The 27,387-nt window shown below is 46.5% G+C and overlaps 1 long non-coding RNA gene across 1 annotated transcript in view; it reads left to right on the top strand.

The window, feature by feature from the left end:
- Positions 1 to 609: 609 nt before the first annotated feature.
- The window catches only part of LOC140212283 (uncharacterized), a 69,179-nt gene continuing 42,401 nt past the window's right edge, over positions 610 to 27,387 (top strand). The window contains exon 1 of the long non-coding RNA XR_011889685.1: positions 610 to 994. This is a non-coding gene — a long non-coding RNA (uncharacterized lncRNA). The remainder of the gene's footprint in view (positions 995 to 27,387) is intronic.

Below are 27,387 nucleotides of genomic sequence, written 5' to 3'. Positions count from 1 at the left end.
CCTCCTGAGTCAATAATGCTACTACAATCAACAAAATTAATTAATTACCCGCAAACACATTAACACTGGTGGGCTTTTGTCTGCTTGAAATTGTTTGTCCTGTCTTTGACGTTAACTACTTCACTGACTAAAGAGCTTTGGGATGTGCTGAAGGGGACGTGTAAGGTGTTTTAGAAATGCAAGCCTTTTCTCTTGTTGCAGTCGATGGCTTTTCACTTCTGCCTAAAGTTCCAAATTCTTTAAGTGGTTTCCTGCTGATCCAGTGTTTTAAGGATTTCCTGTTCCGCCTCGGGAGGAACTGTACTTCAATGATCCTGTCAACCTGTGTGATTATCTCACCCGTTTTTCTGGCACCGCTGATAATGTCAGTTGTTTTGTTTTAGAGAAGGACTTTAAATAGTTTGTTAAACTACAGTTCAGACAGTTACTGATTGTACCCAACCTTTTCCATCAGTACGTTGATGCTTATCAAATTAACAGTTTTCCGTTATGCAAATACCAATGACAAATATCAAAGAAAAAAGTTTTAGCAATCTATGTGCAAATATTTATTTGAATATTACTATGATTTTTATCACCAGACACTTTCTTCAAAAGTCCAAACTGAAGAGACTCTTATTCACTTGATCCAATTGCAAATCAAAAGGCTTTTCTTTCTCTGCCAGGAGATTAAAGGTTTGTCACATGTACATCGGAACATCGAAACAGACAGTGAAATACATCACCTGCGTCAGCGACCAACACAGAGGATTGTGCTCGGCTATTTCACAAGTGTTGCCATGGTTCCACGCCAGCGTAGCATGGCACAACTGGCTAACTTTAACACATATGCCTTTGGAATGTGACAGCAAACTGGGGCAGCGGGAGGAAACCCAGGTGGTCATGGGGAGAACGTACAAACTCCTCTAAGACAGAATTGAATCCCGATTTGCTGATCACTTGTGCTATGATGTGCTGTGCCAACCACTACTCTACTGTGTCATTCTAAGGAAAGGTAAGTAAAATATCTTTGTTTAGCACTTTATGTAAAGTATCAGTGAAAATTCAGTCAGCTATTTCAATAGTTGTTTCCTGCTAGGAACACCAGAAAAATCTTTGATCAAAATGGGGGAAAAGTTCAGAGAGGTTTGTCATCGATGACACATTGTGGGAAAAGGCTGAGAGAGGATAACTAGATTGAATTGAATTGATTTTATTTCTTACATCCTTCACACACATGAGGAGTAAAAATCTTTATGTCACATCTCCCTCTAAAGGGAGATATTGAGAGTGGAAAGTGAAATGGATACTAGGGCGTGGGGGAGAGTCACCCATGGAGTGATGGATTGGGCACTGGGAGTGAGGAGGTCTGAAGTAGGAGATTCAGGAGGTGATGACTCCAGTGTTAGGAGATTGTTAGCTTGTGACATAAATGTACCTTCCTATTTGTTAACAGTCCAACAGTCCATCATGTCTCATCGCGTATGAAGTGCCAGTAGTGGTATACTGTTCGCTTTGTAACTTATGACATAAATGTACCATCTTATTTGTTCATTTATTTATGGTAACATTATTATGTTGTGTGTGAGTTATATGTACTGTGTTGTGCACCTTGGTCTGGAGAAACGTTGTTTCATTTGACGGTATACATGTGTATGGTTGAATGACAATAAACTTGAACTTGGACTCAAGCAAATTTCACAGCATGTGCGGAAGATATTAAACCTGATTCTGAGTGACCTAAAGGTGTGCTGGCAACAGCTCAGAAGTGTCGCCACACATTCTGGCTCCAACATAGCATGCCCACAATGTTCGGCAGAGCACAGAAATGCTGACTACAGCTTTTTGTGCGTGCATTGCTCTGGATTTCCAGCATCTGCAGAATGTCTTGTGTTTCTGACCCAGGGCCCTCAGGGCTACCACTGCATCTTTGGGGACACCTCATCCAAACCAGCTGACAAAGTTTTGCTTGGCTTCACAAGTTGTACTGAGCTCACAGAGTGGATCTCAGCCAAATTCTCTGCTTCCCAAGCAACTGCTCTTCTCTCCATGTTCCCCCGGTTCAGCAGCTGGCCCCCTGCATTTCAACAGCTCCTGAGAACCAGACTGACCTGGGGACGAGGAGCAGGGAGCTTGCTCACATGGCACCCCCTCAATGTCACACAGCAAATTATCGGACAGAATAAAATGTATGAGGCTGACTGATCTCTGCCTCGATACCTGAGCTAATGAGGGAACAAAACTTATTACCATGAGTGCGTAGAACATAGAACGTTCTAGCATATTACCGAGCCTTTAGCCCATGATCTAGTGCCAACCTTTTAACCTCCTCTAAGATCAATCTCTGTCTGACTCTGAAGAAATTCAACATGGGGCAGAAGCTGAATCATACAATCCATCAGCTTTGTGCCAAGGCAACTAGTGCAGTACTTGCTCAGGGCACCATCGGGGAGTGTTCCATACCTCTGTAGGAGTCCGTCAGGGCTGCCTCCTCTCCCTCACTCTCTTCATTGTCTCCCTGGAACGAATCATGAGTGTTGCCCTTGAAGATCATGTGGGCTCAGTCAGCATCGGAGGGAGGAACTTGATGGACTTGCAGGAAAAGAGGATGAATTGGCCAACCTGGTCAGCCATCTTGACAGAGCCTCCACAAAGTTTGGAATGAAAATAAGTGCCGAGAAAACCAAGCTCATGGCAAATTCCAACGGTGCCATCACAACAGACAGCTCATGGTCAGAAACTTGAGACAGTGCAGCAGTTCAAATACCTGGGGACAATCATCAGTGATGAAGGATCAAGACCAGTAGTCCTGGCAAGAACCGCACAGACAATGACTGCACTATCCAAACTCAAGACAATATGGAGGGACAGCAACATCAGCATGAAGTACAAAATCAGACTCCTGCGTGCACTGGTATTCTCCATCTTCCTGTACGCATGTGAGACATGGACCCTCACAGCAGAGCTACAGAGGAAGATACAGGCATTGGAAATGAGATGCTATCGCAACATCTTGGGCATCTCATACTTGGACCACATCACAAACGAGCAGGTCCGCAAGACCATCCAGCACCACATTGGCCCCCATGAAGACCTTCTGACAATGGTGAGGAAAAGAAAGCTGAGATGGTATGGCCACGTAACAAGGTCAAGTGGCCTTGCAAAGACCATTCTGCAAGGAACTGTGGAGGGGAAAAGAAGGAGAGGTTGACAGAGGAAAAGATGGACGGAGAACATTAAAGAATGGACAGGGAAAACACTTGTGGTGACCCAGGCTCTGGCACACAACTGCGACAGATGGAACAGACTGGTGCAAAGCTCGTCGTGACAGTGCCCCGACGACTCCACCAGGAGTTAAGGGGGCAAGGCAAGATCAATCTAACCCTTCCCTCCTACATAGCCTCCGTTTCTCTGCCTAAGACTCTCTTAAATCTCCTTAATGTACCTGCCTCCACCAACACCTCTGGCAGGGCATTCCACACAATCAGCACACTTAATTTTGACATCCTCCCCTATACTTTCCTCCAATCACCTTCAAATTCCAGTCACCCCTGCATATTAGCCCTAAGCATCCAAGATCTTATTCTACACAATCAGGAAAACTCACCAATCGTCTGCTTCCTGGGAAGGCTGAAGAGAAGTGGACTTGGCACATCCATACTCACGTCATTCTACAGATGCACATAGAGAGCATCCCAATAGGCTGCATCGCTGCTCAGCACGGAAACTGCACTGTGGCAGTCAGGAAGGCTCTGCCACGGGTAGTCAAACCTGCCCAATGCATCACCGGCACCAGCCTATCCACTATCGAGGACATAGATTCAGGAAGGTGTCAGAAAAAGGCCAGTAACATCATGAAGGATCCCACCCACCCTGCTCGTGGACTGTTGGTCCCACTCCCATCAGGGAGGAGACTAAGACTACCAGCCTAAAAATCAGTTATTTTCCCCTCCACACCGACCACCACTACCTTATCACTTCCTGTCAGTCACTTTGTGTACAGACACTCCTGTGCCTAATGCCACTTTATGGATGTACAATGAATCAATGTATATTATATTTATTAATATATTTATATTTATTGTGTTTTTTTGTGCTGCATCAGATCTGAATAAACAGTTATTTTCTTCTCCTTTACACTCTTGTATTGGAAATGGCATCAAAAAATCTTGAATTTTTGAATGTAAATAAGTGATTTTCAACCTGATTCTGAATTAGAGGAATGCGGGCCAAAAGTGGTCAATAGGAATTGGGTTAGATGGGAACTCAAGGGATTCTGCAGATGCTGGAAATCCAGAGCAATGCACACAAAATGCTGGATTAACTCAGCAGGTCAGGCAGTATCTGTGGAGATGAATAAACAGTCAATGTTTCGGGCTGAGTCTGTTCGTCAGGACTTGAAAGGAAGAGGGGAGATACCAGACTAAGAAGGTGGGGGGAAGGGAAGGAGTTACAAGCTAGAAGCAGGAGGATGGGGGAGCTGGGTGGGTGGGTAATGGGAGATGAAGTAAGAAGCTGGGATGTAATAGGTGGAAAAGATAAAGGGCTGGAGATGAAGGAATCTGATAGGAGAGGAACGTGAACCATGGAAGAAAGGAAGAAGGATGGGCACCAGGGGGAGGTGATAGGAAGGTGAGGAGAAAGCTTGAGAGGCCAGCGAGGGGAATAAAAGAAGAGGGAAGGGAGAGAGAAACAAATTACTGGAAGTTGAAGAATTGATGTTCATGCCATCAGGTTGGAGGCTACCCAGATAGAATATAAGGTATTGCTTCTCCAAACCAAGAGTGACTTCACCTTGGCAGAAGAGAAGGCCATGGAATAGAATGTCTTAGACGGGAATCGTGGTTGGTATGGACTAGTTGAGCTGACTGGATTGCTACCACCGAGGTGTTTCTCACACTGAACTGAGTTCCTTCAGAAAATGTTCTGTGAATTACTGTAGGAGGTTGTATAACTAGCTTCACTGGTTAAAATGCAGAAATTGGGCTGAGAATGATATTTCATTTCTGTAATTTCAAAATTCAGAGGGGAAATATCTTCTTGTCTAATTTTTGCACACTGTATTGATTCCCCTTTTTTTTACAGTAGTCTGGAAAATTCTTAATCTCTCCATTGGGCGGGTGTGAATTTTGGACAGGTCCCATTAAGAACAAGTATGGATTCAGTTAACCGGTTGCTAGGTCAACACAGGACTGGGTGGCTGCATTGTGTGATGATTGATAGGTTCCCAGTAAACCTCACTAGTACCTCATTCCAACTAAAGTAAATGGTGAGTAAATGTTTTACAAACATGCACTTTTACATTGCACATAGAAATTAATGCCCTGCTAAGTGAAACTTTAGAAAAAGTAACTGAAGACTGTGTTGGTTATCTGCCACATCCCAACAATGACAGCAGACCTGTGTGGGAGAGTTTCTCAAGTGGAAAAGCTGTTACACTGGACCAGTTCCACTCTCTCAGCCTCAGAAGCCTGGGTCCAGTGGTATGAACAAGCGTCACAAACTGGGGTCTTCCCTGGTTGCAGTGGATGACCAAGACATCTACTGTGTTTCATCCCCCTCACTCTCCATGTAGCATTGCCAAACCGCCTTCTGAGCTGTTGGATCTCACTGTAGATCTCATCTTCCCAGACCGTTGGAGCTGACTTCACATGCTAAGACAGACATGCCCCTATCTCCCTGGGGTGTCATAACTGCCGGCAGCCCTGACCTGGTTGAACCTGCCTGTCAAAACAGTGTACCGGGGTGTGGCTGCTGTCACCTGCAAAGTTACTCGGAGCCACAGGTGAGACCCGAGTGCCCAGTGGTGACCAAAGGTGAGTGAGCTGTCCCAGAATGGACACGGCAAGCCCAGTCACCGGAGGTGCTACCCCTCCCTGGACATCTCATACACCCTAAAGGAAATGGTCACTAAATCTTTAACAAACTGCGTATCATGCAATCTTACGCTGCACAGAGAGATTATGTCCTGCTAAGATAAAAATAACTGATTTCCTAGGGTCTCGGCCCGAAACGCCGACTGTACTTCTTCCTGTAGATGCTGCCTGGCCGGCTGCGTTCACCAGCATTTTCTGTGTGTTGCTTGATTTCCTCCACCCTCACTAACTCTAGTGGCAATGCAAATATTGAAGATGGCTCTACGCAACGTGGGTGTCCTTGTAGCGTCGTGGCTAATGCAGCTTGGGGCTATTCCGGAGTTTGATTCTGGCGCTGTTCTGTAACTAGTCTGTACATCCTCTGGGTTTTGCCAGGTGTGCCAGTTTCCTCCCACAGTCCAAAGACATACCAGGTAGGTTTATTCTCATTGTAAATTGTCCTGTGACAGGTTGGGGTTAATTGGATTTGTTGGGGGTTGCTTGGGCCACATGGTTCAAAGGGCCTACTTCATGCTGTATCACTTAAAAAAAGATAAATATAATCTATCAAAGTTTTTTTTCAATGTTAGTTATCATCTATTCTTTAACCTTTAGATTCTTAGGTGGGTCAATATACCACCTAACCCCAAAAAAATTGCAAAAAAAAGTTTTATGATCATTTATTGTACTATTCAATGTGGAGAACAATATATCAAAAGTTGGACAATTTTGACACACGGGAAAGTCTCCAAAAATTACATCAAAAAACAAGATGGCTGCCAGCAGAACAACATCAAAAATCTGACTGATAACCATCAAATTGCAAGATTTTTAAACCTGATGTCTTAATGAATGCTCCTTTCACCAATGTTTTTCAAACAACAGTAGCTCCTGGACCTCATAATGTCATCAATGACATAATCAAGGGACGACTCTGGTATTAAGTACTGACATCATGACACATAATATGCCACCTTATGGCTTCTCAGATGCAGTCTGGTTCATCATCCTCTTCTGTCTCCGGCTCATTTGTCATATTGTCACAGTTGCCATCTTGGCAATGCCCACATGCACTGGTACATTCCAGCCCATGCTTTCTGCAGGTACACTTTAGCATATTGCACCCTCCCAAACAGTTGCAGTGAATCATCTGAATAAGTACTTCTGGAGCAGGCCTTTTGTCTGTCATCACTGGAATGAGTTTTTCCCCTTCTACCCTCCATCCCCACTCAGACGACTGCATTTCATCACTACAGCCCATCCACTCCATAACCTGGTAGTAAGTCCACAGGGAGTGAAGTTTACAGGAGGTGGTTGGTGGCAGTCTTTCAGGTGTGACGAAAGTCTTAGCTCTCGCAACTTTCTTGCAGTGCTTATTGTATCTAATAGATGCCAGGGAGTCATTCTGATTTCCATTGACCAACGCCACCATTGCCCCACAGCCATTGGTTTCCACAACTTCCTGACTTTGCTTTGGTGAACAGAACGCTTTTGAACAGCCTCTGATTCCCTGTCCTTTCTTGATGATTCTTTGGAACCTCGACTTCTTTCCGATCCCAAGTACTCTGGATGTTGAGTCGCATCCGGTAAAGGCATGGAGAAATAATAGATCATTACAAGCTGCTTCTCCGAGTATCTGCTTAAGGACCTTGATATTATAGGCATTTGATTTTGCCTTGTCCGAGCAGAAATAGAGTTCAGTGCAGTTTATTACCACTACACGGTAGGGCGAGAGTACGAGGAGATCTGTGTCTTCTCCAATGAGGGTGGTAGGTTTGAAAGCAGACATTGTGACGGCTGCTTTTGTGATCTCAGCGTCGGCATCTCCTTCAGCTTGAATCACTTCGCAGCCTCTCTGTCGCAAACGTTCCATGATGAGCTGGATAATTACCTGCTTGTTTGCCTCATTCGACAAGAAATTTTCCAACAAATTTTGTCGCTCCTGTAATGCTCACCTTGTTTGCATTCAAATTTCTACTTTGACGCTGATGAGTACATTCCAACCCCATAACCATCAAACACTCCAGTGGCTCTGGCATAGTGTTTGACAGTGAATGAGGCATAGTCATCTGCAATTGAACTGTAGGTCACCCCTCCGTGCATTTTAAGCGGTGCAGAAGTGATCCCCCATCTAGAACACAGTGATCTGTCACTGGAACCGTCTGTGTGACAGCACTGTCCGATTTGGAGGTGACATAGTTCTTTATCGCTTCTGCCAGTTGTGGCTTAGCCGGCTGGTGCAAGATGTTCTTTGCTTCAAACAAAGACATTGGATATGGACAGAGTTCATAGTTCATCACTTCGTCTAGCCGGAGATCACCTGTCTGTGACACAACTAGGAACCTCGGGAATAACAATGCTGGATCTATGGTACGGTCTTCAGCAACTTTGACTGCCCTGCTGGATGCTAGTGTCTTGACCTTCGAACTCCTTTTGTGCAAGTATGAGAAAACAGTGTCCGTCCATCTTCCTAACTATGTCATTTCCTGTTGTGAACAGGTCATGTACTTTGACATCATCATTTGCATAAACCCCTGTGATGATGTTGCCCAGTGATTTATCATCGGAAAATGGCGTGAAGCAGTCCAGTTTTGCTGCGACTTTTTCAAGGTCAGCCTCATCTCTACTCACTCTGGAGGTGGACAGCTCCTTATGTTGTTCACCTGTTGTGTAACTATTCGTGGTCAGTTTTTGCATGGCAAGGTTGTAAGAGGATGACACAGTGGAAGACGTAGTCCAAACTGCTCTCTGGTGCTCTGACGTCCCACTTCCTCGCATTAGGCCCCCTTGGCTTTTTAGTGAGCACATTAGTCTCTGGTCTATCACAAGATCAGAGCCAAGGCCAGCCCAGTATTGACTGCAGCGTCTGATTACATGGAACCCCAGACTGGAACTTCTGATAAAACCTCAGGGTCATCATCCTGCAATGCATGCATCTTCTGGAGATGGAGACAAGCCCATTCACATTTTATTCCACAATTATGGCACGGCCATTCTTAGAAACAGTGAAATAAAGCAAAGTAAGACAGGTATGGGTCTGATTCTCTTCAATGGCCCCCATTTATTTTAACGTCAGACTTTTTTTACTTTCCTGTGCTCTGTTTCTGCCCAACTTTTGATATGTTGTTCGGTATGTCTGAAAGTACAAGAAATGACCATAAAAAATTTTTTGCCAATTTTTTTGGGGTAGGGGTATTTTGGCCATATATTGACAGCATTATCTTACCTTACTAAACATGTGCAATGAAATAGTAGGATCAAAACAGCGTTTTATCAGTGATTTTTCCTGCCCGTTTCTTTGTCTTGGACACATACAGCTCCTGCAGTGATGGCTGACTGCAGTCAAAGACCTTTGCTGCTGACCCGACCCAGCAGTTCACTGTAGCTTTTGTGTATTGTGAGAGGGTGCTGCATCAAACCAGACAGTAATGGCTGATGTGAGGGCACTCCCGATGAAGGAGGTGTAGAATTACACCAAGATGTTCTGGGAAAGATGGAACTTTCCCAACTGCTGCAAGAAGTACAATGTGTGCTGAGCCTTTTTGATAATGAAGCAGATATGGCTTTCCCATAAGAGTTTCTGTTCTTTCCTCTCAGTGAAAAAACTGAAACCAAGTTTAATTTCAATATATCTGTCATTTCTTTAATTTCACTTTCAATGTTATTTACTTGTTAAAAGACTCACATTTCTATAGAACATTTTCTTTTTCTTCATAAATTTCCAATGTCCATAGCCCAGAACCTGTGGAATCTAGATTGCACAGATATTGGCAGTGTCTTCCCAAATGTTTTGTATGTATCCACCTGTCTTCCAAAACGTCCTCTTTTATAAACATTTTGAGATCGTGCTTCCTAATTTGATGGGTCTAGGTAGAATAGCAGTTCAGCATGGACTAGATGGGCTGAAGGGCCTGTTTCTGTGCTGTAGTGCTCTGTGACAACATTTCTGTAATCAATCACCTTTTTCCCTTACTAGGCTTAATCTTACAGAAGTGCAGTTGCACCATCGTAATGGATTCCCGTTCCAGTAAGATGGCGGTACATACACACGCAGCTGCCTCTTGGGGTCCAGCCAAAGGTGTTTTTTACTTTGTTAAATGTGTTTTTATGCATAGCAAGACTATTCTTGACTCCAATATCTATGCGTACAGCAGGTCCACTACATCAGCGAGCTGCTCATTGTTCAGAGCAGACAGGCCGAGTGTCCTAAGAGCCAGACGGCCGTTCAGAGAAAGCAAGTTGGCCCATTGAGCCGAGAGAGTCATGTCCGGCCATTAGGCCAGGGAGGTTGAATTGGACCATCGGGCCGGTGAGGTCGAGATGGGCTGTCGGGCCAGAGAGGTCAAGTTTGGCCATCAGGCCAGAGAGCTCAAGTTTGGCCATCAAGCCAGAGCGGTTGAGTTGGACCGTCGGGCCGGGGAGGTCGAGATGGGCCGTCCATCCAAGAAATTCCAATTCGGCTGTCGGGCCTGGGGATTCAAGTTGAGCCAATGGGCCTGGGGATTCGAGGCAGGCTGTCGGGCCTGGCTGTTGGGTTGCGGGAGAAGGCGGACTGGGTTCAGAAGAGCTGACCTGGGTGCAGACCATGCTGCTGCGTGCTACTCAGAGGCACCAGAGTTGGTGCCTTTGAGTTGACGCTAAGGGGTCATGCATTGAAACCACAAGTGACTGTTGGACATTTCTTTTGCAATCGCAAGATCCTGCTGGACGTTGATTCCCGCAGTGCTGCTTCCCTTGTTTAGTGTGAGACAGTCGATGAGGCAGCAGTGTCACCTCAGTTGTAGGGAAGACTACGCCTCAGTCTTCGAGCTTGCACTCTCGCTTGGTGTCCATGCACAATTGGGGGTGGCCTCTCCCTTCAGTGCTGCCCTCCAGTGTTGGATCCGTGGAATTACAGGCTGGACTGAATTCAGGGTCTTGGACTAAAAATGTGTTTTTTTACGTGACTATGTTCTTTTTTCCCTCTTTCTTGTTATTTTGAGTGCATGTGTATGGTTTAGCACCTTGTCGCCAGAGAAATCCCATCTCATTCTGCTGTATCCATGTATGGTTTGACTAACAATCGAACTAGATTTGACTTGATTTGGTGTACAGTATCAACTGTTTGGGTCCTGAATTCAGAGACAAAAGATCTTTAAAACATTGTCCATTTGGAATTGTTGTTCCTTTATCATTAGCAAATGTTACCTCCTCACCCCGTTACAATTATATAAAGCATAATTGCTCTACAATCAATGACCAGTGATGTGGGTGTGTAACGAAGAACATTTGTGGATGTTGGTCTGTCCCAGGATCAGATGTCTGTGTGAGCAAGAGGCACGAGGAGACGTAAGGACCAGTGGGTCAGCGGTCCTGGGGTTCAGGGTCCTGTCATTGTTCTGTCCAGGGTCGATTCTGAAGATTGAAGCTAGGAGATGGATCAGAAGTCGAGAAGTTGAAGCCAAGTAATGAAAGCCTTGAAGGTTGGATTCTGGAGGCCCAGAGGCCTGTTTCTGTCCTGGTCTTGGAGGACTGTCCATATGGGCGGGAGGGGGAAAGGGGCTTGTTGTGTTTTTGTTATTAAGTTGCTTGCTGTGTTCTGTTCTGTGGTGTTCCACTGAGCCTTGTCAGTATGCTACATTCGCACCAGAATGTGTGATGACACTTTCAGGCTTCTGCCAGTACAGCCTTAGACTGTGTTGCAAACGAGAAAAATATCTGCAGAAGCTGGAAATCCGAGCAGCACACACAAAATGCTGGAGGAACTCAGCAGGCCAGGTAGCATCTATGGAACAAAGTACAGTCGATGTTTTGGGTTGAAACCCTTCGGCAGGACTGGAGACAAAAAGCCGAGGAGTAGATTCAAAAGGAGGGGGGAGAGAAACATCAGGTGATGGGTGAAACCTGGAGGGGAGAGATGAAGCAAAGAGCTGGGAAGTTGATTGGTGAAAGAGACAGAAGACCATGGAAGGAAGAAGAAAGTGGAGTGAGGAGAACCAGAGGGAGGCGATGGGTGGGCAAGGAGATAACGTGAGGGAGGGACAAGGGGATGGGAAATGGTGAGAGTGGGGGGGGGAGGCATTACTGGAAGTTTGAGAAATTGATGTTCATGCCATCAGGTTGGAGGCTACCCAAATGGAATATAAGGTGTTGTTCCTCCAGCCTAAGTGTGGCCTCATCATGACAGTGGATGAGGTCGTGGACAGACATACCGGAATGGGAATGGAACTTATCCTTCCAAGTGGACTCCCTCCCGGCACTTATCCTTGCAAGTGGAACCAGTGCTACACCTGCCGCTACACCTCCTCCCTCACTACCATTCAGGGCCCCAAACAGTCCTTCCAGGTGAGGCAACACTTCACCTGTGAGCCTGTTGAGCTAATTTACTGTATTCGGTGCTCGCCGCGTGTTTTCCTTTATGTATCAGTGAGATACGACGTAGACTGAGAGACCACTTCACTGAGCGTCTACCCTCTGTCCACTGGAACAACCAGGATCTCCCAGTGGCCACCCATTTTAATTCCACTTCCCATTCCCATTCAGATATGTTCATCCATGGCCTCCTCCACTGTCATGATGAAGCCACATTCAGGTTGGAGGAACAACACCTTATATTCCGTTTGGGTAGCCTCCAACTTGATGGTATGAACATTGATTTCTCAAACTTTCAATAATGCCTCCACTTCCCCCCCCCCCACCTTCACCATTCCCCATCCCCTTGTCCCTCTCTCATGTTATCTCCTTACCTGCTCATCGCCTCCCTCTGGTGCTCCTCCTCCCACTTTCTTCTTTCTTTCACAGCCTTCTGTCTCTTTCACCACTTCCTAGCTCTTTGCTTCATCCCTCCAACTCCAGGCTTCACCTATCACCTGGTATCTCTCTCCCTCTCCCCCCAATTTTCAATCTACTCCTCAGCTTTTTCTCTCCAGTCCTGCCGAAGGGTTTTGGCCTGAAACATCGACTGTATCTTGTTCCATAGACGCTGCCTTAGATGATGTTGGTTGTTAACACAGACGACACATTTTACTGTACGTTTCAGTACTCGTGTGATAAACAAAACAGAGCAGCTTACCAATTGTGAACTGTGCCCCCAACAGCTGTGCTCTGAAGCAAGCCAAGGTGTTTTCATAAATGTAACTTTCTGAAGATATACCATTCTCTTTCCTTAATTCACACAGCTGTATGCAACATCATTAGCTGGAAGAGATTTCACATTTTATGCATTGGTATGTTCCGACACAAGAATGTGAATCTCTTACCCACCTCCTTTCCCTTTCTAAATACTCAGTTATGTTACTTTTCATAGAGTCATAGAACACCACAACACAAAACAGGCCATTTGGCCCATCTAGTCTGTGCCAAACCGTTATTCTGCCTAGTTCCATCGACCTGCACCCATACCATGGCCCCCCCCCACCTTTTCCATCCATGTACCTATCCGAACTTCTCTGAGGTATTGCAGTTCCGAACCACATCCATCACTTCTGCTGGCAGCTCATTCTACACTCTCACCACCTCCGATTGAAGAGGTTGCCCCTCATATTTCCCTTAAACATATCACCTTTCACCCTTAACCTATGACCTCGGGTTCTAGTCTCACCCACCCTCAGTGGTAAAAGCCTGCTTGCATTTACCCTATCTATATCCCTCATAATTTTGTATAGCTCTGTCAAATCTCCCCTCAGTCTTCTATGTTCCAGGGAAAAAGACCATAAGACCATGACACAGGAGCAGATAGATAGATAGATATACTTTATTGATCCCGAGGGAAACTGGGTTTGGTTACAGCCGCACCAACCAAGAATAGAGCATAAATATAGCAATACAAAAACCACAAACAATCAAACAACAAAATGCAAACTATGCCAGATGGAAATAAGTCCAGGACCAGCCTATTGGCTCAGGGTGTCTGACCCTCCATGGGAGGAGCTGCAAAGTTTGATGGCCACAGGCAGGAACAACCTCCCGTGACGCCTGGTGTTGTATTTCAGTGGAATATGGCCGGAGTCCAACAGCGAGAAGTTCAATATCTGGTCTACAAACACGTTCCTCGATCGTAATATGACCCGGATTGCACCATCCGTTGTTAACCAGAACAGTAAGCACCCACTCCTTTACACTTACCGCACTCAGTGCACTTCCGGTCAGCCGGAACGGTCTGGAAGCCGTCCATGGAAAAGTTTTGATCGGGTATGTCCTTGTGCAGCCCCAGTAAAACACATAACACTGCACTCCCAATTAGGCCATCTAATTTGCTCCGCCATTCAAACAAGGCTGACCGTTTTTTAGAATAAAGTCCTAGCCTATTCAATCTTGCCCTATAACTCAGCTCCTCAAGTCCTGGTAACATCCTTGTCAATTTTCGCTGCACACTTTTAATCTTACTTACATCTTTCCTGCAGGAAGGTGACTAGAACTGCACACAGTGATCCATATTTGATCTCACCAACATGTTATACAACATAGCATCTTTATCATGTTCTTTCAGTTATGACTTTTCTTATTTCAGCATGATGATTTCTTAGACAAATTCTTTCACCAGAACTTTCATCCAAGCTTCCTGTTGACCATTGAGTTATCAATATTTTATGTTAAGAACACCATAAGATTTAGGAGCAGAATTAGCCCATTCAGCCCATTGAGTTTGCTCCACCATTCAATCAGGACTGATTTATTATCCCTCTCAATCCCATTCTTCTGGCTTCTCCTGTAGCCTTTGACACCTGACTAATCATAAACTTGTCAAACTCCTCTTTGAATACAGTGGATTCCAATTAATTGAGAACAAAACCTAATCAAGAAAATTGCCGGGATTCTATTTGCTTATTTGGGGCACTATGCCGCTTAAGTGGGGTAGAAACAGTTTCCAATTGGTGTCAGTTGTGTACACTTGTCTGGCTGTTGGACGCAACACCATGCAATGATTTTTGTCGCTGATAGTTGGCGCAAAATGAACAGACAATACAGAAACACGAGGAATTCTGCAGCTGCTGGAAATTCAAGCAACACACATCAAAGTTGCTGGTGAACGCAGCAGGCCAGGCAGCATCTCTAGGAAGAGGTACAGTAGACGTTTCGGGCCGAGACCCTTCGTCAGGACAGAAAGAGAAGCTAAAATCAGATGTTTTAGGTACATGGTGGATTGAAGGGAATTCCAGAGGCATGAGAGAGGAGCTGGTCAAAGTTGATTGGAAAGGGAGTCTAGCAGGGATGACGGCAGAACAGCAATGCAGGAGGTTCTGCCGTACTTGGAGGCACATGATAAAGTAGGCCGAAGTAAGCCTAGTTTTCTTAAGGGGATATCTTGCCTGACAAATCTGTTCGAATTCTTTGAGGAAATAACAGGCAGGGTAGACAAAGGAGAGTCAGGGAATATTGTTTACTTGGATTTTCTATGTTCTATGAGGATAAAATTCATCTTGGACAACACCATAAACAGGCATATTACATGCCAGAGCAGGGCTTTGCAGCCTACGAGGATCTTACACTCGTGTAAGATGTGAAAGGAGATACTAATTTGCTGTTGCTAATATTGAGTCGTTACCGCCTTTGTCAGAAACATGATACAATCTTTCCAGTGAAAAGCAATCTTTTTCTGTTATTGCCGGTTGGACTCGTTTGTAGGTTTCTAAAACAAAACAATGAAAAAATTTGTTCTGGTCTTCAGATTTAAATTCTGATTCAAATCCATTTATTTATCACATATACTTGAAAAAAATCAGTGAATGCATCGTTTGCATTAACAACCACCACTCCTAGGGACGTGCCGGGGGCAGCCCGTAACTATCACCACACATCCTAGTGCCAACATAACATGCCTACAATGCTCAGCACAACAGCACAGAACACAACAGAACATACCAAACGACAAAGCCACAACAGTACGAGACGTGATTGATAAGTTCGTGGCCTAAGGTAGAAGAAGTCTATTTTAGAAAACCTCGCACATTTATATTTTCCTACACTTACACACTTAGTCCAGCGGTCGTGGAGCATACGGATCCCTTCTTTGTAGAAGTGGTCCACAGCAGTGGTGATTGATAAGTTTGTGGCTTAAGGTAGAAGGAGATGAGTTATACAGCTCCTGTTACATGCACATGCAGGTCAACTCTTTGAGTGAAAATGCGGAAAGTTTGACATTTCTTCTCATCTCCTTCTACCTTGGACCACGAACTTATCAATCACCCCTGCTGTGGACCACCTCTGGAGGTCCAAGATGCCAACCTCTACAAAGAAGGGATCCGTATGCTCCACGACCGCTGGACTAAGTGTGTAAATGTTGGAAAATGTAAATGTGCGAGGTTTTCTAAAATTGACTCCTTCTACCTTAGGCCACGGACTTATCAATCACCCCTTGTAAAACAAGCCCCATTTCTCCCAAGTGCATGTACATAGTCTTCTAAGCCGAGTACAGTCCGTCTTTGGCCTCCAGCCTTCATCAGACTTGTGAATTCACAGACACTGGGCATTCAACTTTCCCAGCAGCCTTGCTGTGAGTTTGGGGAATCATTTTCGTTCTCATCTCTGTTTTGCTGTTATTAAATATCAGAACATATCGAATCTTCACAGCTAACAGTACTGATAGAAGCTATTTCACCCATTACTCCCTATGCTAACTCCTTGAAAGAGCAGTAGAACTTCCACATAGGAAAATATGTCACAGCTTATTTAATGGCAGATCAAAATATACGATGCTTGGCATTTTCAGGCAGTGTCTGTTAACTTTCTCCTGTAAGTTAACATGGTGGCACCCATTATAATTTATAGCAACCCATTTAAAACTCTGTCAAACAACCCACAGACACACTGAATATTGCTGCTTGGCACAGAAAGGCCATTGAGAGGATGTGATGTTTGTGTGGAAATTACACCCACTTCTTCCATTAGCACATCTGCTACATTGATTTGCCTGGGGTCCACGTTTCTGAAAGGACTAGTACATATCTACGTGTGTGGTGATATTTTCCAGCAGCTGGAACCGCCTCAACATCAGAATTTTAAATACTTACAAATGATTTTGTTGTAATAAGACACTGAGAATAGCACATACGTCACAAAACCTTCCAGTGAGAATACAAATTTTAATAGCCATTTTTCAAATTAGTAGTCTTCAGATTGTTAGATTGGGGTGTAGAGTTGTTGTTTTTCTTGTAGTTTCACTTTTCTATGCCAGCTTGTATTTTATACAAACACCTATATACCACCAATAAGATATAGGAGCAGAATTAGGCCATTTGGCCCATCAAGTCTACTTCGCCATTTCATCATGGCTGATCCAGTTTTCCTCTCAGCTCCAATCTCCTGCTGTCTCCCCATATCCCTTCTTGCCCTGACCAATCAAGAACCTATCAACCTCTGCCTTAAATACAGATAAACGCTTGGCCTCCACAGCTGCTTGTGGCAACAAATTCCACAGATCCACCACCCCCTGGCTAAAGAAATTCCTCCTCATCTAAACTGAGTCTGTGTCCTCTGGTCTTAGACTCTCCTACCATAGGAAACATCCACTCTACCATCGCCTTCCTCCGTTCAATAAGGTAACCCCTCATTGTTCTGAATTCTAGAAAGTACAGACCCAGAGCAATCAAATGATCTTCTTATCACAAGCCATTCAATGCTGGAATCATTTTTGTGAATCTCCTTTGAACACTCTCCAGTTTCAGCACATCCTTTCTAAGATGGGGGCCAAAATTGCTCATAATACTGCAAACGAGGTCTCACCAGTGCTTTATAAAGTCTCAAAATTACATCCTTGATTTTATATTCTAGTCCTCTTAAAGTGAATGCTAACATTGCATTTGCCTTCCTCACTACAGACTCAACCTGAAAATTAAACTTCAGGGAATCCTGCACAAGGACTCCCAAGTCTCTTTGCGTCTCTACTTTTTGTATTTTCTCTCCATTTAGAAAATAGTCAAACCTTTCACTTCTTCTACCAGAGTGCATGACCGTACAATTCCTGACACCGTATTTCATCTGCCACTTATTTTCCCATTCTCCTAATCTGTGTAAGATCTTTTGTAGCCTCTCTACTTCCACAAAACTACCTGCTCCTCCATCCATCTCCATATCGTCTGCAAACTTCGCAACAAAGAATCGGTCCCAGCACAGACCCCTGTGGAACACCATTAGCCACCAACAGCCAACCAGAAAAGGCTCCCTTTATTCCCACTCTTTGCCTCTTGCCAATCAGCCACTGCTTTATCCATGTTAGAATCTTTCCTGTAATACCATGGGCTCGTAACTTGTTAAGCAGCCTTATGTGTGGTACCTTGTCAAAGGCTTTCTGAAATTCCAAGGACAAAACATCAAATGATTCTCCTTTATCTATCCTACTTGTTATTTCCTCAAAAAATTCCAACAGATTTGGCAAACAAGATTTTCCCTTGAGGAAACCACGCTATGACCTATTTTATCATGTGCTTCAAACTACCCTAAAGCCTCATTCTTAATAATCGACTCCGACACCTCCAACATCTTCCCAATCACTGAGGTCAGACTACCTGGCCTATAGTTTCCTTTCTTCTGTCTCTCCCCCTCTTGAAGAGTGAAGTGACATTTATAATTTTCTAATCTTCCGGGACCATTCCAGAATCTAAAGATTCTTGTAAATGTGAACTGGATCTTATACAAACTTGTATTTTTTACAATCACCTATACAGATGTAAATCACAAAGACGTGAAAATCTGCAGAAGCTGGAACTCCAGAGCAATGCACTCAAAATGCTGGGGGAGCTCAGCAGGGCAGGAAGCATCTGTGGAAAAAATTAAACAGTTAACACTTCAGGCCAAGACTCTTCATCAGGGTCTCGGCCCAAAATGTCGACTGTTTCCTCTTTTCCATAGATGCTGCCTGATCTGCTGAGCTCTTCCAGCATTTTGTGTGCATTGCTATCTACACATAATATAAATTTACGTCTTATACAATCATTCATACACATGTAAGCAAACAGTTTCTTATGTATTTTCCTAGAAACTTCTTTGTTTTCAGTAGCAGGTGTGACGCTACTTGAATCTGGTTATTTTATAAGTTAATTTTATCACTGGAAGGTTGTTTATCTCTACTCTGAGCCCGAGATGACCACAATTGATTTTTCTTTTGTCTCCCTTATTCCTTTGTTCTCTCAGCTCACTTGTTGTACTTAATAAAGCAGCCATCAGTAACAGGTAAATGTGTCATTCTTCACTTCCAAAGAACCTTTGGATCACAGAAAAATCCAACAATGTCTTTTCTATAATTGCAATTTCAAAGATCAAAGTTCAAAGTAAATTTATTATCAAAGTACATATATGTCATTAAATACAAGCTTGAGATTCATTTTCTGCAGGCACTTACAGGAAATACAACGAAATACTATGGAATGAATGAAAAACTGCACACAAAGACTGACAAACAGCCAATCTGGAAAAGAAGAGAAACTGATCAACTGCAATAAGCAACAGGCAATGAATAAATAAATAAATAACACTGAGAACATGAGTTGTAGAACTATTAAAAATTAGTCCATAGATTGTGGAGTCAGTTCACTATTGAGGTGAGTGAAGTTATCCACACTGATTGAGGAGCCTGATGATTGAGGATAACTGTTCCTGAACCTGGTGGTGTGGGACCAAAGATTCCTGCGGCTCCTTCCCAATGCCAGAAGTGAGAAGAGAAGAGATCATGACCTAGGTGGTAGGTTTGATTGGCGTGGTTTATGGATTGGACTCATTTTAAGAGGACTCTGCCAGATATATGTTTCTGGTTTCTGGGTACTCCTTTTTGTACTGCATTTTGTGTAATTTTGATCCGGGGAAATAGCTCCACGGCCTGCGGACAATGAACGATGCAGCGCTAAACTGAACTGAACTAAACTGAACGTTCCACGGACTCTGCAGTCTGATGTTCAATATTCTGTCTATTATTCCCTCGGTGTTTGCCATTTGCATTTTTTTTGCATGTTGGGTGTCTGATGTTTTCTTTGAATAGGTTCCACGGTGTTTTTTTGTTTCATGGCTGTCTATGGGAAGTTGAATCTCAGGATTGTATACTGCATACATACTTTGACAATAAATGTGCTTTGGCGTTGGCTTTGACTTTGACTTGTGATAGCGTTCCTTGTAGATGTGCTCAATGGTGAGGAGGGCTTTTCTTGTAATGGACTGGGCTGTATCCACCACTTTCTGTAGGCTTTTCCATTCTGGGGTATCGGTGTTTCCATCAATTGGTGGGCCAAAGTAGAATTACACTCACATTTAGCTGCTGTAGTGAGTGTGACCGTTGTCACTCACTAACTCTCGGTTCTCTTGAAACTCTTAAATGCTGATCCACCACTTTAATCTTGAACATTGCTCCATTCCACTGACTCTAACGGTTAAAAAATAAGGCATCCGTTAGTCTTGCGAGACCATGGATCTGCGCCTGGAAAGTCTTCACTCTCCAGGGCGCAGGCCTGGGCAAGGTTGTATGGAAGACCGGCAGTTGTCCATGTTGCAAGTCTCCCCTCTTCACGACACCGATGTTGTACAAGGGAAGGGCACTAGGGCCGATACAGCTTGGCACCAGTGTTGTCACAGAGCACTGTGAGGTTAAGTGCCTTGCTCAAGGACACAACACGCTGCCTCGGCTGGGGCTCGAACTCACGACCTTCAGGTTGCGAGTCGAATGCCTTAACTGCTTGGCCACGTGCCCACACTAATGGTTAAAAACCATCAGCTATTTGACCAGGTCTCCCTTCCATCACATTGGGGTAAAGGAATCCCTTTGAGTTGGAACATGCAATCGCTATTTGAAAATGTCTTTGCGAACTGGAAGAAGATTTTTGTAAAACGTGAGTACAAGTAGAGAGGACATACTGCTGTAAGAAAGCCATCACAGTGCACTGTGTCAACATGTACCATGTAAGCTGCAGTAAATGAGGATCTCACGGAGAAGCGAGTGGTATGTTATCATGAGCAGAGGGCTGATGCTGTCTGATGCCTGGAATCACTGCCAAATGTCTCTCCACATCCCGTTGACTTGGACTGGATGTGAAAGGTTCATCTCTTTGGCTCAAAGTGTCCTCTAGTCCAAAAAGGCATCCATTGACTCCTGAATGAATCTTTTGCATTTACCTTCACTGAGGGGGGATCTGCCCGCACACCTGATGACGTGACAGATTGGCACACCTGGCAGAAACCCAAGTGGTCACAGATAACACCCAAAATCTGGTTGGAAGCCCATTCTCCAAAGGCAACATTACTAACCTCTGTGCCATAATGCCACTATCATTTAACCATTAAACAACTTATTGAGAACAGAAGAGATTCTGCAGATGCTGGAAATCCAGAGCAACACAAATCATATACTGAAAAAGCTCAGCAAGTCAGGCAGCATTTTGCCTGTGTTCAAGTTCAAGTTTAATTATCGTTCAACCACACATGAACACAGCCAAACAATGGAGCTTCCTCCCGGATCAAGGTGCAAAACAAAACACCAAAAGTCATACATGGCACAAGTCATGTATAAGACATATAAGATAGCACTAAACATACAGTCACACACAAAAAAAATGATATAACCCAAGACCCCGAGTCTAAGGACGTTGTAGCAAGAGCAAGCTTGCAGCAGTCTGCAGAAGCACACAATCCAGCTTGTCTTCCACCGAACGAACACCAGAGGGCAGCACCAGTGGGAGGGGACATCTCCCAATCCAGCATGGATTCCGCACATGTGTTGTAACAAGTCATTGTACCTTTAACAAGTAAATTAATTACCCAAAATTTTAATAAACAATTAAAACATTTCTGAATGACAATGGAATTCATACCGGTACTTCAGCATATTAGCAAAACATCAACAGTCTCAGCTGCTGAGTCAGTTTAAAATATTGTGGCGCTCCAGGGGTGTGGCCGATAGCTCACCCGGACATTCTTAGTTGCCAGCACTGTTTGTGGGATTATGGTCGGATGTTGAAGTTCATTTATTATTACTTTTCAACTTCAGTTACACAGTTACTTCCTTGTCCGTTTGTGGGTCACCCTGACTGTAACCAGAATGTGTAATAATCACCCCCGTATGTGACTGAGTGGGTTCTCTCCCTGGGTCGTAATGCCTGGTTTGTTTTTGTGCTTGTGGCAATAAAAATGTCAGTAGATCTAGTCCATTCAACCCATCGAGTCTCAGCTTCTTACACCTGCCTTCTCGACATAACCTTTGATGCCCTGACTGATCAAGAAACGGTCAACATTAGCCTTAAATATACCCATGGACTTGGCCTCCACTGCAGTCTGTGGCAGAGCATTCCACAGATTCACTACTCTCTCCTAAAAAAGTTCCTCCTTATCTCTGTTCTAAAAGGTCACCCCTCAGTTTTGAGGCTGTGCCTCTAGTTCTGGATACCCCCACCATAGGAAACATCCTCTCCACATCCACCCTATCTAGTCCTATCAACATTCAATTGTTTCAATGAGATCCCACCACATTCTTCTAAATTCCAGTGAGTACAGGCCCAAAGCTGCCAAACGCTCCTCATATGTTAACCCCATTCATTCCCAGAATCATCCTCGTGAACCTCCTCTGGACCCTCTCCAATGACAAAACATCCTTTCAGAGATAGGGATGTTGACAATACTCCAAGTGTGGTCTGACTTATGAAGCCTTAGCGTTATTATGGATTGAATACTTGCCACATTGGAGTCCAGAGTGGGATTGGAAATTGACAGTGAAATTGAAGAGCTATGACGTTGGATGAAGTGCCTTAAAGACCCAGGAATTAAGATGAGGGACCAAGCTGTATGCCTTCCTCATAGCCCTGGGCCGGACTCCTGAATATGGGATGGCGACCCAGCGGGAGAAGCTGGGAACCGAGCATTGTGCCTTCCCAGGGTACCCCGATGGGGCGAGTGTACCCAAGTCCCCCCAGTGAGCGCATCATCCGCCTCACCTCGTGGCCCGCACCGGGGTACCCACCATACCGCAGCCATGGGAAGATTGGCACCACGGCAGGCACCGCCAACGCTGCCACAGAGAAGGACCAGCGGGCCCCAGCAGCCCAGCAGTTCACCCTGAAGTTCCCCAGGTACAATGGTGGTACCAGTCTCCTGGAGTCTTACTTGGCGCAAGTCAAACTTGCTGCATGGCACAAGGGGTGCCCTGTGGGCCCTCCTTGACCTAACGTCAGCAGAGCAGCATCACTACAGTGCCCCTGTAGTGGCGCTGGAGCAGCGTATCGAGCAGAGGCTGTTGGCAGAAGCAATGAGGGAAGAACTCCATGTGGGAGAAAACGTGGGGGTGTCTGCAGCAAACCTGCTCTTCTGTGCTCAGCATGGCTGCCCCCAGTTCTCTCCCGCAGCCAGGAAGAGCTTGCACTGCACACCTTTGTAAAGGCACTGACACTGGACCACTTTCGGCAGCACGTTCGCCTGATAGCGCCAGCATCATTGGTTGAGATGCTGGCAGAGGCAGGGAGGGCAGAAGTCATTTTAACCCCCCAAGGCACTCCGGCATCGCCCAAGACCCCCCAGCATAATCCCTCCATTGTCCGCTCACTGGGTGGGCTATTTGGGTGAAGATCAAGGCTTATACGTGGACTGTGTGGTGGAGGGTATCAGATGCCGTGCGTTGGTGGACACGGGGTCAACCATCACTATCGCCCGTCCAGGAGTCCCTCTCAACACAGACCAGCCATCCCCACGTGGGCGGACAACAACGATGGCGGTCCAGCTGGCGACGGTCACCGGCGGCTGTGTGGCATCGAGAGCGAAGAGGAGGCTGCGCATCACAGTGAGGAGAAACACAGAGGAGCACGAGGTGTGGCTTGCTGACATCCGGGAGTCCTGCATCATTGGCCTGGAGCTGCTGTCCCGCTGGGGTGTCCCTGTGGATGTGCCAGGGGCACAACTCTACCTCGGTGCTGAAGTCATGGTGTTCCGGCATGGCAGCTCCAGGAAGTGGACCGGGGGGGACACAGAAACCACCACCACCGCCAGTGACATTGGGAGCACTACAACGGCGTCCACCAGTGAGACTGTCCAGGCAGTGGACGAGCGGTGACACCGTCCAGGCAGTGGACGAGCTGTGACACCGTCCAGGCAGTGGACGAGCGGTGACACCGTCCAGGCAGTGGACGAGCGGTGAGACCGTCCAGGCAGTGGACGAGCTGTGACACCGTCCAGGCAGTGGACGAGCTGTGACACCGTCCAGGCAGTGGACGAGCTGTGACACCGTCTAGGCAGTGGACGAGCGGTGACACCGTCCAGGCAGTGGACGAGCTGTGGCAGCGGAGCGGTGAGGGTTTGGACCGGGACCAGCGGTGGCAGTAGAAAGACCTCCTGGACCAGCATTTTGACAGTTTCACAGCCAAGGACAAGGACTGCAGACGCACGAGGCTTGTCCGACACCACATTAACACTGGGAATGCTCAGCCCATCCACCTGCAGTCCATCACTTGCCCTCGCCAAATGCCAGGCAGCGGACCAAAGAGACAGCAGCAGCTAGTATCACTGAGCCCTCTATCAGCCTGTGAGCATCCCCAGCAGTTTAAGTCAGGAAGAAAGAGAGATTGTTGTGGTTCTGTGTAGACTACCACCATCTTAATGTCATACCCAGAAGCACTCTTACCCACCGTCCCAAATTGATGATGCCCTGCACTGTATTGCGGGTTCAACCTGGTTCAGCTCCCTCAATCTCCACAGTAACTATGGCAGGTCGAACTGGCCCAGGATACCTGGTTCAGCTCTCTCCATCCCCACGGTGGCTCCTGCCAGGTCCAACTGACCCAGGATACCTGGTTCAGCTCTCTCCATCCCCACGGTGACTCCTGGCAGGTCGAGCTGGCCCAGGATACCTGGTTCAGCTCTCTCCATCCCCACGGTGACTCCTGGCAGGTCGAGCTGGCCCAGGATACCTGGTTCAGCTCTCTCCATCCCCACGGTGACTCCTGGCAGGTCGAGCTGGCCCAGGATACCTGGTTCAGCTCTCTCCATCCCCACGGTGACTCCTGCCAGGTCAAACTGGCCACAGCGACTTGGCCCAAGATTGCTTTGGCACTTCAGGGTAATGCCGTTTGGCCTGTGTCACATCCGACAGATTGATGGAGACGGTGCTGGCTCACATTCCACGGAGTCACTGAGTCACCTGTTAGGACAATCTCCTCATGCACGCTGCCATTGCTGATGATGCCCTGTGAAACCTGGAGGAGGTCTTCACCACCAACCGCCAGGCAAACCTGCGGCTCAACCCCGCCAAATGCTGCCGGCTGCACCGCCGGACAAAGTTTCTGGGGCACGTGGTATGTGTGGAAGGGGTGGCACCTGACCCTGAGAGGTCAGGGAACGGCACAAACCCCGCGATGTCCCTCAGCGTCGCAGCTTCCTGGGGCTGGCCGGTTTATTAGGGACTTCACGGCCATCACTGACACCTGTGCTGCTATCTCCGACTGGCTCCGAGCTGCACTCACCCAGGCCCCGGCCCCGGTGCTGCCCTACGCCGACCCAGCACGCCCCTTCATTGTTGACACAGACACCAGAGACGGGGGCTCGGAGCTATGCTATCAGGGGAGGGGGACCAAGGGGAACAGGTTATGGTGTAATCGGTCACACCCTGAGCCGCACAGTGTCACTCACCCTGAGCTCCTGGCCAAGGACGAGGCCTCCATCACTTCTGCCTTTACCGTCTCGTCTGGGCGGACAGTTCCTGCTTCACGCGGGCTGGGTGTCGCTGCCCTGGCTGTTGAGTTTCCATGGAACTGAGCAACAGCTGGCGCGGTGGTTGGGGACTCTCCTGAACTACGATTTTGGACACTGCATCGCAAGGAAGGCACCACAGCAACGCTGACGCCCTCTGGCTGTCCCTGGGAGGCCACCACGTGTCGCTGCTGTGGCCTCCTCGAGGAGCGGAGCCAGGGGCAAACAGCATTGGCAACACTTCAGGCAACAGCCAACAGCAACCCCACCTGGGCCCCCTTCCCCCCCATCACACCAACGTCAGGAACCGCTGCGTTCCCGCGGCCGTGGATTACTTCATGAAGTGTCCAGATGCGTAGATTGTCCTGAATCAGAGGACCACCAACACCCCTGAGAGACTCGTGGAGGAGTTCTCCCGTTTCAGCGCCCTCAAGGGGGGCAGGACTTCACTCGGGGTAGGGGACTTAGTCTGGGTCCACTGCCCCTCCCGGAAGAAGAGACTATTCCCCAAGCTGGGAAGCCACTGGAAGGGGCTGGGTGAGGTGGTGTATCAGGTGCGGTTGCCTGAGTGACAGAAGGCAGCAATGCTGTACTAGAACCGTATCGGCCCTTGGCCACCACTGACCCAGCGAGGGAGAAGGAAGGAAGTGGTGCTCTGGGTGCCCTGCCTCTTGCTTCCACAAGCAGTGCCTCCCTTGGGGTGGGAGGGGGCGGTCTCCAGACACCCCCCAGAATTCCAGGACAGTATGAACCACCACCAGGACTCCTGGACTTTGTTATGGACTGTGGGGTTGCTGGGGATGGCTGACCCCTCAGGTGGGGGCAGTGTGGCACTCCAGGGGCACGGTCGACAGCTCACCCCAGCACTCCTAGTGGCCAGCACCGTTTATTGTTCTTGTTTTAAAACGCATTTGTGTTGGTGAGTTGGTTCATGGCGAGATGTTCAAGTTCATTGTTACATCTTAGCTTGAGTTATACAGTTCACATGTGTGTTTGTGGGTCACTCGGACTGTAACCGGTGTGTGTAACAATCACCTCCCTCATCTGTATGTGACTGGGTAGGTTCTCTCCCCGCGTCATAGGCCCCAGTCTATTTTTGTGCTTGTTGCAATAAAGGCGACAGTTGAGATAAACAAGCTTTTCTCATCTGTCATCATGGACTGAATGCTTGCCACAGTATGTTCATTTCAAAAATGGACATTTTATGTGGAACAGTGCAGTGTAGAAGATCACCTCTGAATGTATGACACATTGAATCTTTGAAGTGGACAGGCTGCAGCAGCAGAAAACCATGAACACGCAGTCAGTGGCCACTTTATGAGATAAGGATGTACCTAATATATAAGAAATAGTGCACAATACATTTATGCACAACAGAGAAAATGGCTAAGGACAGACCGAGATGAAGGACTTCATTGCTGCCCGAAACGCTAGTGCCATAACAAGCATTTGATTGATTGATTATTTTTACATTTATGGTCATTCCAAAAAGAAAAGCGCGTAGCACCATTGCGATCGATTTTTGTGGCCCCCTGGGTGAGTTACCCTTTCATTGTTAGAGGGCCTTTTGCTCCCAACTCTGTCCCTCCATGTACGGTAACAGAAGAAGCAAGCCCAGACTGTGGCCCTTACCAGACTGAAATGCCAGGAAATCCTGGCAAGGTGAAGCTTGCCCACTGGTCACTCCAGCAATGGAATGCATTGAATGTGGACCATTCTATCGTTCAATACGGTTGGGAAGTCTGTACTTGACCTGGGATGGAGACCCATCCTCATCGATCAATTTGAACTATTCTATCGTTCAATACGGTTGGGAGGTCTGTGCTTGACCTGGAATGGAGACCCATCCTCATCGATCAATTTGAACTACGTATTCTATTGTTCAATATGGTTGGGAGGTCTGTACTTGACCTGGAATGGAGACCCATCC

This window comes from Mobula birostris, chromosome 19 (genome assembly GCF_030028105.1).
Source record: "Mobula birostris isolate sMobBir1 chromosome 19, sMobBir1.hap1, whole genome shotgun sequence".
In the NCBI taxonomy this organism is placed as follows: Eukaryota; Metazoa; Chordata; class Chondrichthyes; order Myliobatiformes; family Myliobatidae; genus Mobula; species Mobula birostris.
This window is presented reverse-complemented; position numbering and strand designations above follow the sequence as displayed.